The sequence below is a fragment of the Odontesthes bonariensis genome, chromosome 23 (assembly GCF_027942865.1).
Source record: "Odontesthes bonariensis isolate fOdoBon6 chromosome 23, fOdoBon6.hap1, whole genome shotgun sequence".
Taxonomy (NCBI): Eukaryota; Metazoa; Chordata; class Actinopteri; order Atheriniformes; family Atherinopsidae; genus Odontesthes; species Odontesthes bonariensis.
The window spans coordinates 17,931,878-17,939,377 of NC_134528.1; positions in this window are offsets into that span (position 1 = coordinate 17,931,878).

Sequence of the window (7,500 nt, forward strand, 5' to 3'; positions counted from 1 at the left end):
GTCTACCCAGGCACCACTCCATAGCATTTCAAGCAGTACAGAATTCATCTCCGGCAGACCCATTCACTACGAAGTGCATGTGTGAACAGCAACCACAAAGTCCACACCTAATTCTCTGCACGTTTTCCAGACATTCTCCAATGTTTAAGTGTGAAACACCTGACATTTCTCTCGCTGTACTTTACAATGGTGAACACAGGACACACACAGTAGCATATGACCTCTGCAAATGCTGGATTTCTTGGCTATAAATTTATATTTCCTATCCTTTTTTATTTTCTAAAACACATAATCATTAGTGACAGATATAGAGTTTAGGGTCAGAAATAGATCCACAAAGATTAAATACAATTTTAGCAGAACTTCAAACTATCTCTGCTCATGGCATCAAACTAGCTAGTCAAAGAAGCCATAATAAATCCTGCAGATCAAGACAGGGAAGAGAGCCTGAATAATGGTATAGAATTAAGGTTAATTTAACCAAATAAGCAGAAAATAAAAATCAGCTTGGATATAAGATTATTTCCTCTATCCAGCCCATGTTCTCTTTATGAGAAAATACTTTAGATCAAACAAGACTCAGGCTCACTTCGGAGTAGGAAATAAAAAACCTTTTTGTGCCTGCATCTTAAGAGAAACTAATCTGCATCACAGATCAAAGATCAGGATTGCTTGATTCTCCTTGCATAAGATACATTTGAATTGGACTTTGTTATTGCTTGTTGTGGACTGGTTGTATCAAGGCATGTATAAAAGAAAAACTGCCATACTGTTTAAAATGACAGAACAGAATGAGAAAGCATTTCTCATTTTCAATGTTTGGCATTGTGCTTTTATACTTTATGCTTGGTATTTTTTTTATGTCAAATGTAGCTTTTAAAGAATGTTGAAATGATTGGATTCTCTTTTTATTTAATGTGCAACAGCTTTGTATGCAGCACTTGAATATGCTTTTTAATACCTTTGTCACCTTTCCACATGAGATACATTTGGATTTGCTCAAAATTTGCAATTAAGTGTTAATGGTATCCCCTTAACCCTTTTTACTGTGACTGGGATTCTATATAGTTAATCCATTGCCTTTATATTCATAGTATCGGTGTTTTCAGGTGGATACCAATTACTTTACCTTTGTTCTATTGTAGATAATTTAGAGTGGCCTGCTTATTAGTTTCTTGCTGTTAGACACTGTTATTTGATATCAGTGGTAAAAAAAAATGGCACACACATGACCACACTGTTGTGCCATTTTCTTTAGGGAATCATATTCCAACCCTATATACTTCAACAGATCCTTCACCAGTTAGAAAAGTGTTCCTTGGTTTTCTTTGTGTTGTGTGCTTGGTATCACATCTTTGCAGTATTTCAAAGTCTTTCACCTTTCATTGCAGGATATACTAGGTCCATTTAAAGGATAAGACCGGTTTTTTGACATTGGGCCCTTGATTTCACATTATAACATGATGTTCTACTCACCCCTGCTTGTTGTTGAACATTTGGAGCTGTTCCGAAGATATTCGAGAGGCGTCTGGCTGCTCTCTTGAGATATTCGGCCATGAAACGGTTTCCTATGGGCAAGCTTATACAGGTACAAACTATGCTGTTTATAATTTATTAATTACTCTACACTAGCACTGATAACGTGGAGGTGCGTCGCTTACTTAAAAAAATCCGGGTTATTGTAATTTTGTTTTTTTCGTCGTAAAGTGGGTGTTACTGACGTCCTCGTCGTGCTACTGCCACAGGCAGCCCACAGACCTGCTGCCTCCTTTTTCATTCGGCTAAAATTCAAAATTAGTAACCCGGATTTTTTTAAGTAAGCGACGCACCTCCACGTTATCAGTGCTAGTGTACAGTAATTAATAAATTATAAACAGCATAGTTTGTGCCTGTATAAGCTTGCCCATAGGAAACCGTTTCATGGCCGAATATCTCAAGAGAGCAGCCAGACGCCTCGCGAATATCTTCGGAACAGCTCCAAATGTTCAACAACAAGCAGGGGTGAGTAGAACATCATGTTATAATGTGAAATCAAGGGTCCAATGTCAAAAAACCGGTCTTATCCTTTAACATTTAATTTTTTTTTCTTCTAATAATATAACGGATGGTGCTAGATCATTTTTAGACTATTTCATGCCTAGTCTTCCTTGATTGATTCCATAAGTTGGTAGTTAGAGATGGTCCAAATTCAGAGGCAGTTGGCAAGACCACTATTTTAAGACCATGTCAGCTGTTGCAATGTCTTCAGCTTCCGCCCCAAGCAGGCTGATGTGAACCTTTGGTAGACACAAACATGTCCTTTTTTAACTTGATGCCCATGGAGTTGACTGCCTTTCTATTCCAAGAAGTCCCGCTTGAGCTCAGAGGCCTTTCTGGCAAGTTGGGGAATATTCTGGAAAGTCAGTATGCGCATGTTTGAAAACAATTCATCTTGCTCTGAAGGTTCTCTTTCCCTCCATTCAAGACAAACATGCCATGACGAGTCAAACCCCTTCCACTAAGTATCGCACAAATGATCAGATCAGCATAATGTATCTGACTTTTCTTGAAGTCTGTGCCTCTAGGTGGCACAGAGACTCCAACATACATCCAGGTAAGAAATTAAAGTAGAGTTACATACCCTTAGACTTAGTTTGACATGTTCAGACAAACCTATCCGTCGGGGAGGTCTCGTGGGTTTGGATACATTGTCTGAAGAGGAGTGGTTTGTGTTTAAAATTTTTCTCTAATTCCTCTGGTACTGGAACTTCTCTCCCAGGCAAGGGGTCAGATAGTGTGGCCTCCTAAATAAGTTGTCCTTCTGCTTTAGGCTAGACCCCCTTTACGTTTGTCTTCTCAAGGACTTGACAAGACTTACCTGAAGGCAGTGCTCGGTTTCTGAGGGCACTTTTAAGTTGAGACATTACACCATATCGATATTTGTTCAGGTATAGTCTGCACAACTTTATCCTTGACAGAGAATTTAGTTTTTATCGTAAAGTTACATTCAGTAAAAATTGACATATTTCATTGGTGAAATACAACATATATGTTTTTGAAAGTCACCACACATGGTATTAATGGCAAAACTGAACTGATCTGATAAGCCATCTCCCCACTTTGTAAAAACATTTTTGAGAAAATGATCTGCTCGGTGTTCTCTGGGAAACCTTTTTACATGCTGCCCTCTCTCATCTGCCTCTCTGTACATGCACACACACTCTCAGTGCCGTGCTCTGAAGTTCTTTGTGGTTGAAATCCCGTCATCCCAGTTATTTTTAAAGACTCACTCTACATGACATGGATGTGCTGCGCTGTTTACCACCTCGTTGCTCTGTCAGTTTCACAGTGCAGTGAATGTACTCAAATATTCTTGCTTGTGAGAGCCTTGTGAAAATAAAATCAATACCAGTCATGCTTGCAGTCTAAATATGAAGGTAGTATTACTATGCTATTCACTTTCGTTTTGCGTCTTTCAGCGGACACCAATGTTTTGAAATGCCATAGATTCCTATGTGGCTTGATGATAATGGAGCTTTTAATTGCTGTGCTGCAGCAATTGTTCAAGAAAAGTACATTTCACATCACCGGTGTCAGTAAAAGAATTATCATTTAAATATGGTGAGGTTCAAGGTCAGCAGATGTGATTTATTCAAAAGAAATGCACTTTCATAGTGCATCAAAAAAGATGTCAAAACAATTCCGACAACCTCCACAAGATGGAGCCATCGGGCCATACATGAGTAAGGAATAAAAGCAATGAGCCGGAAATTGACCGTTTATGTTGAATTTCCTCAACACAAAGAGTAACTTATAAAGCATTTTACTTTTATCATTCTTTTACCTTTTTATTCACTCTCAACACCTTATTTCATTATTGCTCTTATAAGTGTATGAGAACAAGTTGGGCACAGCGAAGACCTTGACCACATTTTTTTTCTGCACATTTTGAAAGAGGTGCTACACCAAGCAGATCAACTGCTACCATTGCAAGATAAAATCTGAGAGCCAATTTTTTTGTACATTTTTAAGCAAAATTTCATATGACTGATTGATAAGTCTGCAGCTGAAAAAGTGATACTGACATCAACGATAAAAAAAACCCACTGTGGACATGTGATAGTGTTTCTTTAAATTATGATTGGATGATTTTCCAATGCATACTTTGAATTTTATTTCAAACAGAACACCATTATATGTAATTCATTTTTAACACGATACATGGTTTGCTTTGACTCTTACAAGTCAGAGCACAAAAAAGCAAAAAAAGTACATTGAACAAATCATACAAATAATACTGATCTTGAAGCACAGAATAATAATGATTTGTAAAAAAGCGATGATACACGATTGAAGATAACATGACTCTCGAGAAAGAGTTGTAATTGGCCGGTCTTGTAAATATGAAGCTGTTGAAGTGTTGGGAAACACTGCTGCTGAAATTCATGTTTAAATCAAAGCATCTGATTGCAGAAGGAATCAGTACCATTTTATTTGCTTTGCTTTGAGATTTATTCTGTGTGAAGGCGCAGACAGGGACTATCAGCTCTGCTGTAAGTCAAAAGAGATGCTTGTATCTCTGCACACGACTCGCAAATTTCCGTTATTTGTGTGTAGGTCAGAACAGCAGAGGTTCCTCATTGCCCCCCCCCCTTAAAAACTGCAATACGCTCGGCTAAGGCAGTAAAATCTGGTAAAACAAGGTCATACTATCGGTAGGTTTTAAAAGATTACATTTTCTGTTGGAAAAAGCAAATTACAAATTATATCTGTGACTATTTCTGACACTTGCTATCAGTAAAAGTCTGCAAATATTTATAGTTACCCTCCAATTCAATTCCCTGAATGGGTTTAGGAGCAGCCGGTAAACTTCCAGAATGCATTACACTGTGACACAAAGCTACCATCAACACAGTCAAGTCTTCTCTGGGAGCATATTACATGTGAATCATCTGCATTTTTGATAAGAAGTCTGTCTATAATTTGCTTTGTCAGTTGCGAGTATGACTGATAGAAATGCAAAAGCAGAGGAACATATATTTCCTGTAGACAAAAAGAGAGAAAAGCTGAGTAAGAAAAAGAAGCATCTCTGCCTGCGGTACAGTTGGCTTTTTTTAGATCAGTCTTTTGAAGAGTAAATGGAAGTTGTATGGTAAGAAAGTGAAGAAAACTTAACTAGACTAATGAGAAGCATTGTAAGTGAACATCTCCAGGCGTCTGGTTCAGTATGCCTAATATACCCAGAACTTCTCCTCCTGGATTTTGTCTGTTTTACAACTGTTGAATGTGAGCAGTCTAGAATGGTCATTTCAGCATTTCTTTTGAAGACACTGCATCAGCTAGAATCCCTGCCATGCAAAGCAAATTTTCAGTTAAATTCAATTTAAATTGCTTCTTGCAGACTCTCGATTTAAACTGTGTCTTCACAGATTCTGGACTAATCACACACTAATCACATTAGATGCACTGAATGCTGAATGCAGAAGAGATATTTTCCTGTTGCCAATGAATTTCAATAAATTGATTAAGCAACATATATGTTTTTGAAAGTCACCACACATGGTATTAATGGCAAAACTGAACTGATCTGATAAGCCATCTCCCCACTTTGTAAAAACATTTTTGAGAAAATGATCTGCTCGGTGTTCTCTGGGAAACCTTTTTACATGCTGCCCTCTCTCATCTGCCTATCTGTACATGCACACACACTCTCAGTGCCGTGCTCTGAAGTTCTTTGTGGTTGAAATCCCGTCATCCCAGTTATTTTTAAAGACTCACTCTACATGACATGGATGTGCTGCGCTGTTTACCACCTCGCTGCTCTGTCAGTTTCACAGTGCAGTGAATGTACTCAAATATTCTTGCTTGTGAGAACCTTGTGAAAAAAAAAAATCAATACCAGTCATGCTTGCAGTCTAAATATGAAGGTAGCATTAGTATGCTATCCACTTACCTTGGCATAAAGAAAAAATAATAGATGAGGAAACAGCCTGACCGACTCTATTCAAAATAACCCCTCTAATAAGTCATACCTCTCTCACTTTCAGCCCTGCTCTCTCTTTCTATCACTCTTGATGTTTATATTACTTCAGCCAAAGACACAACAATCTGGTGGTCCGTGTCCACCGACATTCCAGTTCAGTTCTCAGATTCACACTTTGACCCTATGACAGCAAGGGTCTTGTCTCCACGGTGGCTCCTGCTGACGCATGCACATTACTGATAAATGAAGCTGCACTTAATCCGCTAGTAGCGTGGTGAAGACAAGCCTACTGTTGAACTTAAATCTTCATTGTGGGATGCCTAGAACAGGAGTCAGACACTGCTGTATAAGGTAACATTATAAGAGTGCGCTGTTTCTGGATTTAGAAAACTGACCATCCACAGTGAGTTTGCCATAGGTCTGGCTTTCAGCTGTCTGTTGAAGTCTCATGAGACCTTAGAATCACGCTGCCACCTGGAAGGCGATACGGAAGTATTTTTCTGCTATACCACCAGACTACAGACTTTGATCCCACAGGCTGTGAGCCTGCTGAACTCGCCTTCAACGCCCCATGATGCAATGCCCTAATTTATTCATCAATACATAACTTTTTCTTTTTTGAGGGTGGGATAGCACAAATGGACTACTTAAATCATCATGTTATATAAACTCTGGTTGCATAATGATAATTAAATATTATCTTGGATTTACATTCATTAATGTCAATTTGAGACTCAAATACAGTTCAAGTACAGCTTCTGAGCCATTCTAAAAGAGTACAATGAAATACTATCACAAAATACTTGAAAAATAGAGTTTTTGGTCCATTGTGTATATTTAAAAGCTTCAGTTTCCAGATCTGTATAAATATGTAAAACATTTCAGCTTATAAAAAAACATTTAGAAGCTTATATGTGGTTATAATCATCAGACAAATTTGACAGTAACATCTCCTCTCTCTCTTTCCTCTTTCAGAAAGTAAAAAGACATATTTTCTAAAATGTCAAACATAGAAGTTCTTCTTCCACCACTTTCAGTCTTTTATATATTTTAACTCTTACAATAAATGCCATACATGTATCAAGGAAGCACATAAGTTCTTGCATCGCTTACGTCATGTGGGTCCTAAATCTAATGGTGTGCAATAAGTGTCAGGTTTCCCGATAATAACTTATTTTCATACTTGCCCGTCTTTAACTGTGAGTTCTGGGATTCACAGCCAATGTTACATATCTGTCAGAGTTTATTTGCAAACACTAGTTGATCCTACTCTTAATGCTGGTGTAAGAGGAGATAATTTAAAGATTAGTCTGGCACCACAAGGTACCAGATATAGTGTCCAAAATTGGATCAGTTGTTGGTCCTCTCAGTGGGTTTTGTACTTGTCCAAAGGAAATTAAAGCTGAAAGATTTAGTCAGCCTGTTAAAGTCATCACTTGGTAAATGTGTGAGTCTTTTTCTTACCACTACCTCATATAACTGTCTCACGCTCTCAATCTGACTGCTTCTCTTCTTGAACTCCTCAAGGGTTTCATCTG